The sequence below is a fragment of the Jaculus jaculus genome, chromosome X, assembly GCF_020740685.1.
Source record: "Jaculus jaculus isolate mJacJac1 chromosome X, mJacJac1.mat.Y.cur, whole genome shotgun sequence".
Classification (NCBI taxonomy): domain Eukaryota; kingdom Metazoa; phylum Chordata; class Mammalia; order Rodentia; family Dipodidae; genus Jaculus; species Jaculus jaculus.
In genome coordinates this window covers 113492238-113505076 of record NC_059125.1, presented here as the reverse complement: position 1 = coordinate 113505076, position 12839 = coordinate 113492238, and positions in this window count along the sequence as shown.

Sequence of the window (12839 nt, the reverse complement as noted above, 5' to 3'; positions counted from 1 at the left end):
ACCATTTTACTCTGTCTCCATGAATTCAACTATTTTAGATTCCATATGTAATTGAAATCATGTAGTATTTGTCTTTCTGTGCCTGGATTATTTCACTTGACATAGTGATCTGCTATTCCACCCATATAGTTAGGCTGCATAGCAATTCAATGTATATATTAGCACATTTCCTTTACCCATTCTTTAGATGATGGATAGTTGGATTGATTCTATTTCTTGTCTGTTATGAGTAATGCTGGAACATGAGAGTGCAGATGTCTTTTCCACATGATGTTTTCATTTTCTTTGAATATATACCCAGTGGTGAGATTTAAAACTTTTGTGGAACCTCCATTTGAGGATGGGGCACAGCATAAGCTCTGTGATAACCTGTTGGAGAAAGTGGCATAACCATGAGTATACCATTAGTGAGTTCAATGAGGCCAAATCTTATCCTCCATGGTGTTTATGGGCCTCTACGTTTTGCAACTGGGGCTCCCCAGAGTGCTTCAGAGATGCCCACACAATGGTTCTTTAATGACTGAGTCTTGGACAATCTTAACATTCACACTAATGATGCCTTCAGTTTTGTACATATGAACCCTGACTAAAGCTTTAGTTCTGGGGAGGGAGAGCTGCCTCTGCAGCTGGGAAACCTGTCCATTTTTTTATGACTAGAATCTGGGCTTGAAAAGCTATGTGGCAAATTGGTCCTTATTGATTTCTAGAGTTATTAAAAGCACACTCTGTTCTGAAAGTGGTTCCCTGAAATACTTCATATCATTTCATAAAAGCTCACTTACTGCCTTTAATTTCATGGGAGAGAAAATAAAGCGATAAAGAATTCTTGATGAATGTACTGTTTCAAAGAAACTGGCAAATCTCCTTTAATTAGAGAACCACAAGCTCAAGTGTGGCACTAAGCCTCTACTGAAAGTCATGACAAGCAACATCATCTTTCTATATGGGCTGAACAAACCATTCCAGTAGCAATCATACAGAGATGTCCAAGACAGAACCCTAGCAGAAGCCCAACAAATGGAAGGGAACTCATGCATTCTTTCACCCAGTCCTAACCCAGCACTGGGGAGGCTCATGGAGAAGCACATCTAATATCTCATGCAGAGCTTGTGGGGTCTTTTCCTTTTGACATGTGCTGAGTGTTTGGTCTTTGTGTTTCAGAATTCATAAATTAGATTGGATCATTACTTCCTCTTCTAGAGTCATGAGGCTCTGCAGTAATTATCCTTACTAAATGGATTTTTTAAAATCAAAAGTATAATTTAGTAATTTACAACCATGAATAGCCAACTGCTGACTTCTATACAGCAGTGACTTCCAGATGTTGACACTTTATCAATGATTAGTTTCTTAGAATAACTTAGTAGTGATTTATATTATTTGAGCCCTTACTAAGTGACAGAGACTCGGGAATTATTTATTTTCATTTTTATTTATTTATTTGAGACACAGAGAATGATAGACAAAGAAAGAATGAGTATGAGTACTCCAAGGCTTTCTGCCATTGCAAATAAACTTCAGGTACATGTGCCACTTTGTGCACCTGGTTTTACATGGGTACTGGAAAATTTAACCTGGGTCTTCAGGTTTTGAAAATAAGCAGATTTAACTCCTGAGCCAGTTTTCCAGCCCTTAGAGTTATTTTTGATGTGTGTATGTACATGTGTATTTGTGGGGTGAGTATGTGTGGATGTGCATATTTGTACAAGTGAACATGCACATGTGTGCACATGCATGTGGAAGACAGAGGACAGTCTTGAGTGTCATCCTCAGAAACCATGTCCTTTGAAATGGATCTCTCATTGTCTTAGGGGTCACCAATTAGACTAGACTTGATAGTGAATGTATCCCAGAGATCCTCCTGCTTCTGCTTCCCCAGAGCTGTGGTTACATAGACACATATATACCACAATACCCAGAATGTTTACATGGGTATTGGAGATTGAACTCAGGGCCTCATTCTCGAAAGACAAGCACTTTGCCAACTGAACTATTTCCCCAGGCCCTAGAAATATTTTGTATGACTTATCTCATTTAAACTTCCCAGTACTATTTTTTGTTTGTTTGTTTGTTTTGTTTTTCCAGTAGGGTCTCACTCTGGCCCAGGCTGACCTGGAATTAACTATGAAGTCTCAGGGTGCCCTTTAACTCACACGATCCTCCTACATCTGCCTCCCGAGTGCTGGTATTAAAGGTGCGTGCCACCACGCCTGGCCCCAATACTATTTTATGCAATTTTAAATAAGGAAATTATTCCTTAGACAGGAGGAGCAATCTAAAGATGTAAATGGGAAAATCTATGACTCAGCAACCATTGAAATGCATAATAATAATGACGGAAAGCATAGCTCCTTCCTCAATTAACTTGGAAGAATATGAGCAAGGGATGAGAAAGGAGTCCCATGAGAGAAAACAGCCTCTCCTACTGCCTGTGACTCAGCTAAAGCTATGACTCATGGAGCATTGAAGGCTACTCAACAAGCTGGAAATGACCCTGGACTTTACTTTCACAGTCAATGCATGAATGCTGCAGCTGTAGCTGCTATCCCTCTGACATCTCTCCCCACTATCACCCTAAAGTCATACATTCTTCAATCCTCCACTCCTACCTCTCTGACAAATGTGTTCAAAGGTGATAAGTAAGGTACCTAGGTATGCTGTTTGAGAAATGCAGAGGACAGAGTGGACTCTAAGACACTAAGGGGGTTGCCATCATTTCCAGGATCCAGGAATTGGGCAGCATCAGACCTGTCACTGAACATTTGCATGATTGGTGAGGGTGGAAAATCTGGTCCCTATGCTAGAGCTGATTTTGATCAGAGGACAGACTTTCCTCCCACAGGATACTGAGAAAACAAAATGTCTGTCTCCTCCACTGTATGGCCCAGGCTGGAAATAATTTTTTTAAGGCAAACACTGTTCTCATCAGCAGGAGAAAAAAAAAATTGTTGTTCTGCATAATGCTCTGCATTCCTCACTTTGGATGCAACTGGGTTGATTATTTACATCTGATTTGCAGAAGTGTTCCTGAGGTAAAAGAGTCTAATGTCGGCATGCATTTCTGGCAGTCTCTGTATTAATCAATGATTTTCTAACTGCCACTTGTAGGTATAATGGGTTGTTGTAATAAGTCATAGGATGGGGACAAGGAGAACCAGAAAAGATATGTCTTTTGAACATAAAGGTTTAGCCTCTTAACCTGGGTAAACCTTCATGTTTCTAAATTGAGTCAATGACTTTTCTTATCATTGTGACAGAATATCTGACAAAAGCAATGTAAGGGAAGAAGAATTTACTTTGGTCACACCATCAGGGGTATCAGGCCATCATGGTCAGGAGCACACAGCAGTTTGTGTGGCTCTGTGGCAGCAGGAATTTCAGCACAGTTTGCTCATATCTTGAAGGACCAGGAAGTGGAGAACTCTGAGCAGAAGTGGGGCAGAGCTACAGCCCTCAAAGGTTTGCTATCAGTGGTCCATCCCCATCCTCCCACAACCTCCAAAAACAGTGCCACCTACTAGAGACCAAGTATTCAAACACATGAGCCTGTGGAGGATATTTTAACATTCAAACCATAACATGTGCCTAAGATTTTTGTACCTGACACCATGCCTCTCTTGTCTGCTTGTATTCCCTCCTACAACACATATAACTTGACTCTCAAGTTTAGCTGGCTTTAGACAAATAAGAATGGACCTCACCTTTCCCAACAAAGTGCACTCTTGCTAGGGAAGTGGAGCGTTAAGTATCATCTAGTCTGATTAGGCCTAGAGTTTTTAAATGCAAACCTTAGGCTTAGACATTCTGTTTTCTAAAATTTTTCTTTCTATTCCTTAATCCTTCCCATCACCACCCACCTTGAGAACACAGATCAAGCATATATGCTCCACATTGCCATCCCAAGATGAAAGTCCTCCCAAGTATAGGGAGGTATGAAGCAACCTCAGGACTTTGGCAGTCCTACTTGCCTCCTTCAGAATGAGTGGGATATGACCTTTACTTATCCCAGTTATATAATATTTGGTCAGCCAGTTCCCACAAAGCTCTTCTCTGACCTAGTTTGCACCTCTTAATTTAATGATTTCATAGGTTACAAGAGGTGTGGCTGCCAAGTTGCTATGGAAACCCTTGCTCTACTGACCTTTCCCCCCCATAAAAAGTTAAATTAAAAAAAAAAAAACAACTATTCAACAAGGAAATGAGTATATTTTAAGGGTAATGTGTTCTTTTACCCTGAGGAGTATTTGAAAGCCTTGTGCTTCAAATTCAATTTGTCTCCTGGATTTTCTTGTTCTGTTTTGTGCTTTTTATATTTCTACTCAAATAGTCCAATTGAATTCTCAAAAAGGAAACAAAGATAATAAAAACCTGGGAAATATCCCTTAGTTGTGCATGCTATTGCTAAAAGGCCATCTACATTATCGTGCCTGGATTCTGCAGGCTGGAATAGAGTGAGCAAGGACAATTGACAGCACATGCAGAGAAAATGTGGAAATACTAGAAGTCAGGCAAGCCTAAAGTACATTCTAGTAAGGTTATCTGCTGGACATGGTGCATACCTGTAGTGCTAGCACTCAGGAGGCCATGAGCAAGGAGGAGGAGTTCAATGCCTACCTAGGTTGCATGGGGAGGCCATGTCTCAAAGATGAGAAAATGCATACATACTTTCATACATATCAGCTAAGGGTTATGCTTCAGGCTCAGGGAATATGACCTCAAAAGCCTTGAATCCTATGTAAAGAGGTTACTGGGCAACAAAAAGTAGGGTCCCAGGTAAGTGCCTGAAGAACTGGATAAATCTTTTCTGAGGTAAGAATGGTATGTTGTCCAGGAATAGTGATACCAAGGTGTTGTGTGAAGAGTATATATACCTCCTTATGTCTATAAATATTCCAAAGTAAACTTCAAATAAAAATAATTTTAGGCTGGAGTGATAGCTTAGCAGTTAAGTGCTTGCCTGTGAAGCCTAAGGGCTCCAGTTCGAGGCTCAATTCCCCAGGACCCATGTAAGCCAGATGCACAAGGGGATGCACCCATCTGGAGTTTGTTTGCAGTAGCTGGAAGCCCTGGTGCACCCATTCTATCTTTCTATCTTCCTCTTTGTCTCTCTGTCCGTTGCTCTCAAATAAATAAAAATAAGCAAAAAAAATTAATGATTTTAAAAGTTCTTCTTTTTGGTCAGGATTAGAGGCATAGGCTTATAACCCTCATGACTCAGGAGATTAAGGCAGAAGGGAGACAATTCAAGACATACCTGAACTACAAAGTGAATCCAAGGCCAGCCTAGGCAATTTAGTAAATGTCTACGGTAGTTTGAATTAGGTGCATTTATAAGCTCATGTGTTCTAAATGTTAGGTGCCCAACCATTGGAATTTTGGGAATTGGGGCCTCACAGAGGCAGTGTATTTTGGGAGGCAGGTTTATGGATATTATAGCCACCTTCTCCTTGCCAGTGTTTGGCACATTCTCCTGTTCCTGTTGTCCACCTGATGTTGGCCAGGAGATGATGTCCAGCCATAGCTCATGCTATGTTTTCCTCTGCCATCATGGAGCATCCCCTCAAGTCTATAAGCCAAAATAAATCCCTTCTTCCCACAAGTTGCTTTTGGTTGGGTGATTAATACCAGCAAATTGAAGCTGACTTGAATCTAACTGCAACAATGTCCCTAATCAGCTCAGGTGTTTGTGATTAAGCTTCCTACTTAGCCCCCAACTGGTTGAGTCTTTGAGAGGTAGAGCCCAGCTATAGGAAGTGTATTGCTAAGGGTAGACCTTGGATTTGATGAGTCTGACCTACTGGGTGTTCAAGCCTAGCTCAAGCTCACTGTTATTTCTCTCTGGGTGAGTGTGTAATATTGTGAGATGATTGCTTTTATCCACCATGATGAAGCTGTTTGTTTCAAGTGGTGGGTCACAAAGCAGAAATCCATGAGTATCAACAAAACTGAATGTATGTTATGAAGCCATAGGAAAATTTAGGATTAAGAAAAACCCATTGGAAAGAGAAGTGGGAAGCCATTAGCAAGGTCAGTCAAGGATGGGTGCATATGCAATGTGTTGATATTATTTGAAGGGAAGAAAAAGCTGAAACCAAAGGGACAGGGGCAGTGCAGTGTAATGCTGAAGGAATAGGAAAGGGAGATCATGTAGAAATAGGACTTCAGATCTAAGCTGGGACAGCCCAAATGCAGACAGGATAGGACAATAAAGCCACAAAATGTACAAAACATGAGAAAGAAAAGGATAGGAAGTGAATGTCCAATCACATTAGTTTAGAGTCAAAGGAAGTCTTTTTTCCAAAGAATGCAGATCAGAAATAAGAGAGCAAATTAAGCAAGATGGTGCATGGTATATGACAAGGAGTCAGAGAGACCCCAAATGTATCTACCCATATATGTATATTTATATATATTCACAAATGGCTACAGGAAGATTAGGTGAATATTCCATTTGCTTTGCTAGAATTCTAAGTTGTTGCCCAATAGCCAACATGTCTGGTAGATTAAGTCAGAGGAGGGATGGGGGAGTGGAAATCCTCAAACTTCTCAGACTGGGACCTTCATGCACTTGAAACAAATCCAGATGAAGCATGCTTCCTTGGTGTGTGCAATCACCAGCAAATCACAGAAGTTTGACTGGGTTCTGGTGATAATATAGCCTTGTAAGTCTCAATCATGACTAAAAATCTCCTAAAGAATTTATATTTGAGTGTATAGAGTGCCTTATACAAAGAGAGTGAATAAATTCATTCTTACCAGCTCTGGCAACTGCATGCAAAGTTGTATGTGTTATGTATATTTTTCTAAAGAACAGAAACATGTGTCCTACATCAGTGTGGTGGTATCTATATAGGTACATCAATATTTAGGATGATGAAAGAAAGCTAAACCACATAGTGATATGACCGGAAGTACTTAAGAGGTGACTAAAATGGCAATAACTATCTTTTCCTGGAAGAATATTTTTATACATAGCTTGACATAGAACCCAGACTTTGCACATGCTAGGAAAGTTCTCTACCTCTGTGATGGTTTATATTGATTGTCAGATTGACAGGATCTAGGATCACCTTTGAAGGACTATATAGATTAGGTTATCCCTTGTGCACTGCTGTGAGGAATTATCTTGGATAAGTTAATTAAAACCTAATCTATCTGACTTTAATCTATTTATTTGAAGGGGATGGGTTGGAGTTTTGGCCTTAAGCAAAAACAAAAACAAACAAAAAAAATGTCCTCTATGTACATTTCAACAGCCTGAATAGCTCCTCCACCAACAACAAAGATCATGTGCCTTTCCTTTAAGCTGCCACTATGTTCATGAGTCTGCCTTTTCTTCTTTAGGCTATGAACCTTTCAATGGCAGGGATAGTGTTGCAGTCTTCTCTAGCCTAATAACTAACCTATGACAGGTATTCTTCAAACAGATATCCCATTAATAAGTGAATACATTAGAGTCTGGGCCAAGAATTCCCACTGTGGTTAGACCTTTATTTTCTTGGACATTCTTTTTTTTTTTTTTTCAATGTAAGGTCTCACTTTAGCCCATGCTGACCTGGAATTCACAATGTAATCTCAGAGTGGCCTCAAACTCAAGGCAATCCTCCTACCTCTGCCTCCTGAGTGCTGGAATTAAAAGTATGTGTCACCACACCTGACATTCCTGTACATTCTAGTATATGTCTTAACAACATTTAAACCTTTAAGTAGGCATAATTCTCCCTTGTCTTCACAAAAGTGCCTTCATCGGTGGATATATGCCCTATGGAACTGATGACTTGCAAAACAAAACTTCACCCTTTAAGTCATCTGGAACCCAAAAGAAGGTACTATGTGTTAGTCACTTTTCTTTACTGTAATACAATACCCCAGTGTGGTGGATTGATTCAGGTGTCACCCATAAATTTATATGTTCTGAATGCTAGATCCCCAGCTGGATGAAATTTGGGATGTGGAACCTTGGAGGAGTGTCATAGTCAGCTTAACATTGCTGGGATGACCTTGCAAACAAGGCACAAGTTATGTGAGGAAGGTATTTATTGAAGTTTATAGATCCAGGGGAAGTTTCATAATGGTGGAAAAAATCTGGGCCCCTTTACATAGATCCACACATGGAGAGAGATCACCAGTACCATAAGCAAGCACATTTCTGGGAACTCCAGGCAGAGCTCAAGTACTCTGTAGATCTTTAGGTTGGAATTCCAGATCTGTCCCCAAACATACCTTAGGGCTAGAAGCTAGGATCTGCTCATACCTTCTCCATCCAGGGCTGGAAATCTAAGTTACAAGCTTTAATAAACTCCTGAATCTATTGAGGGACATCCATTCAAACTACCACAAGGAGGTATGTTTTTGGGGGCAGGCTAATGGGTGTTATAGCCAGCTTCCTTTTGCTAGTGTTTGGCATACTTTCCTGTTGCTATTGCCCACCTGATGTTGGCCAGCAGGTTATATCCACCCTCTGCTCATGCCATCATTTTACCCTGCCATCATGGAGCTTCTGTTTGAGTCTATAAGCCAAAATAAACAACTTTCCTTCCATTTGCTGCTTTGGTCAGGTGCTTTGTACCAGCAATGAGATGGGAAGTGCAACGGTAAAATCAATACAGAGAGTGGGATCATTTCTACTAGAAACCTAACTGTGTGACTTTTGAACTTTCTAATCTAATTTTTAGGAAATATGTTGAAGGATTTGAAACCTTTTTCTAAGGGCTGCCTTGTAGTGCTGAAGGCAGAGTTTCATGGTCTATTCTGGTCAGGGTTGAAAGACCTAAATGCAGTAAGAACTATAGGCTGTGAGGTTTGCTTTATGAGGGTGATAAAGAGCTTTGTTGACTGCTCTAGGAATAGTTTGTGTGAAAGGCTTGCTGCATTCTGCCTGCCTGTGTCCTAAGAACTTGTGCAGGGTTGTGTTGCATAGAAATAGACTGGTGTGAGCAAATGGATATGGCAAAGAAAGAAATGAAAGTTTCAGGCTGCAGACAGCACTCATTCAGCTGCAATTATTTGAGAGATTACAACCATTGAGATTGGGCCAGCTGGTCTACATTTGGACAGAAGAGAGAATGTTGACTTTTTGAAAAAAGGAAGCCTGAATGCTTAAGAAATGTCCTGCTCTTCAAAGTTAGCTTTATCCCATCCTTGATTAACAAATTTGGTAGCCCACAAATATGAACAAATACAGGAAAGAGAGGGTCATTGGATTTGCAACATGGTTTCAGTTTTGGGGAAATGGCCATGGACAATCTGAGACAAGAGTATTGAAAGTACCTTTTGGAGGCCCTATGGAGCCATGAGGATGAACTGTGGATTGCAGTGGATACCTAGTGGAGATGTCAGAACTATAGGATCGCTGTTGAGGAGAGCTGCCAACAGGGGATGGATTGTTCCACTGGTTGAGAGCAGCTTAGCTGTTAGGGTTGAATTGGAACTCCAGAGACTTGTCCCTGGTTAGAGTTGTTGAACTTGGAGCTACAGAATTTAATGTTTTGCCCTGTTTGTTTTAAATCTTAAATTGGTTCCATCTATTTTTTTTTTGTTATGTCTAATGCCATATTTTTCAGTTTGAACCATTATGCTTTATTTTGTTTTGGTTTGGTTTCGGTTTTACAGCTAACATTTAAAAGACCATGAACAATGGTGATGTCTGAACAGTGCTGGAAAGATAAACACTATAGGGACTTTCAAAGTTGGACTGAATGCACTGCATTTTACATAATGGCTAATTATCAGTTTATGGGGCTCAGAGGTAGAATGTGGTAGTTTGATTGAGGCGCCACACATAAATTAATGGGTCCTGAATGTTTGATCCCCAGCTGAGGGCACTTTATGAGGTAGAGCCTTGTTAGAGGAGGTGTGTTGTTTGAGGCAGGCTTATGGATGTCACAACCAGCTTCCTCTCACCAGTGCTGCTGTTGTTCACCTGCTTTTGGCCAGAAGGTGATGTTCAACCTTGGTTTATACCATGTTGTTTTTGTTATTTCCCTTGCCATCAAGGAGCTTCCCCTCAAGTCTGTAAGCCAAAATAAACAACTTTCATCCCATCTGCTGCTTTTGGTTGGGTGCTTTGTGCCAGCAATGTGAAGGTGACTGCAACACTGAGCAAATCAGCTTAACAGGAGGAAAAGTTTATTTATCTTAATTTTTACTTATTTATCTGCAGCAGAGAGAGAGAGAGAGAAGAGAGACAGAGTGAATGGGCATACCAAGGCCTCCAACCCCTGAAAAGGAACTCCAGGTGCATATGCCACTTGGTGAATTTGGCTTTATGTGGGTACTGGAGAATAGAACCCAGGTTGTTAGGCTTTGCAGGCAAGCACCTTAACCACTGAGCCTCACTGCAAACTGTGAGGTTTCAGTCACACACAGGGTGCTATTTTTGACAGTTTACTATTTGAAAACCACTATGTTTTGATGACCTGCCACAGAAGGCCTTGTTTGGTTAAATCAAAATGAGAATAAATTTGGGATATACTAGATACTGGTTGAGGGCTCACTAGGAACTAAAGAATGAGAAGCAACATCCCATTTAATCTTTGCAACAATTCCATGACGGAGATATTATTTTTAATGAAGGAGATGATATTTACACCATCATGTTATAGATGGGAAAACTGAGGCAGAAAGATGTTAAGAGATTTCGTTAAGATCACATAGGCTATAGATGATGAGAGCAAGGTTCTATCTTAAACAGTATGAATCTAGAGTCTGTGCTATAAATGATTACAGTCTACTGATATTTGATGAGTAGGTTGTTGAATTAATATGATAGATAGTATGTGGGCTCCATGACTGCCACTACCGAATCAGGATCCCCAAATCCACTTATATCCCATGATCATCTGAATGACGGGGGACAAATGGGTGTCTGGGCTGCAAAGATGATATTCACCAACACCTCTAGTCCAGCTACAGCTCTTAACCTTGGATCTATTGAATCCAAACTTCCATGAATGTGGGATAGGTTTCTCCCAAACAGCAGATTGTGCAGAAAAGCTCCTAGAACAGAAAAGCATTGTAAAAAGAAAATACAGGGGGTATCAGAGCAGCCTTTTCAGACAAGCTATAGATGCTTTAAGGGAGACCCTTTGGAAGGTGGGGTCATAACCCACAAGCATTTGCCTAGCATGCACAAGGTCCTGTCTTCATCCCTAGCATCCCATTTTTTTTCCTCAATGACAGCTCAGTCTCCAAGAAGACCAGTGGTAACACTGGTGGGTGAGAAAAGGAGGCTGCAAGCTTCCCCTGTCATATGGAGCATGCATTACATTTGAGGCTGTTGTCCAACTTTGGCTACTAATTCAGGAGCTGATCTTGAATGCTGTTGGGCAACCAGTTCTCTCATCTGCAAAATGGGGAAAACTGTTTGAAAGCAGTAAGCTGGTTATATGATTCTTGAAGGTCTTTTTCAGTTCTGATGTGTGTAAATGTGGAACTAAGAGATTGTAGCATTTGACTTTTCTCCCCTTTTTGCCTGTTGTAGTTTTGTTTTATTTGACACACAACAATTTTGTATAGGTATGAAGTACATTGTGATGTTTCAATACATTTGATTGAATTGGGGCTACTAGTAAATTTATCACATCAAATATTGACTTTGTTTTCTTCTGACTTTGTGTTGTTGTTTGGTTGGTGGGTTTTGAGACAGGGTGTCACTATGTAGCCCTGGCTACCCTGGAACTTGCTATGTAAACCAGTCTGGCCTTAAACTCACTGTGATCTTTTTGGCTCTGCCTTTCAGGGGATGAAATTACAGGCATACACTGCCACACCCTAATCTTTAGTTTCTTTCAGTGTCTGACTCTGTAGCTTAGGCTGGCCTCAAATCTTCTTGCCTCAGCCTTTCGGGGGCTAGGACCACAAACACATATTGCCATACATGAGTTAAATGTATATTTTGAATCTCCAATTTTTAAATATTTATTACTATTTATTTATTTGACAGAGAGAGAGAGAAAATGTGTGTGCCAGGGCCTCCAGCCACTGAAAACAAACTCCAGACACATGTGTCCCCCTGTGCACCTGGCTAACGTGGGTCCTGGGGAATCAAACCTGGGTCCTTTGGCTTTGCAGGCAAACACCTTAACCATTATGCCATCCCTCCAGCCCTGAATCTCCAAATTTATACTTACATGTTTTCTGAAACAGAAGAGTATTCAAACAGTCATATAGATGTGTAGGGGTCCTAATGTGCTGAGAAATGCTGTGCTTACTATCCTATCCTGAGGCCCTGAATTTGTAGTCATTTGGAAGATAGACCCTCATGAAGAAAGGTGTCAAAGACAAAAGAAGTATTATGTCTTTAGGGAACTAGAATCAGAGAGAATATGATAGAAACCAACACCAGAAGAGAGCAGAGGGTCAGGCTCCATGTGGGCTGGATTAACTCACTGAGTGAAAGCAGTTCCCTAGGGAACAGACAGGCTGGATTTCAAGCCAGCCTCCTGCCTCCTGGGCTGACAACTTTGACCAAATAACTTTTACAAAACTGCAGTGTCCTCCCTTGTAAAACATGCATGATAATAGCACCTTCCTCCTCTCTGAATAAACTAATGCTTAGCATTGTACCTGGCAGGCAGTTGCATTGCTCTGCTGTCATCAGTCCTGGATGTTCATGGATCTCACTCAGCATCCGATCCTATGAGCTAAGTTGTTCTACTGGGTCTGTCGCCCTGCCTTATGGTCTGCTCTTAAATGTGGTTCTGCCATCAGTTTCAGTCAGTAAACTGAATGCTTCCCAAACTCTAACCACTTGTCCTTCTATGAAAGTGCTTTTGGGAGGCTTGCAGAGTGAACACAGAACCCTGAGAATGAGAGCTGTATGCTATCACCCACAGTGG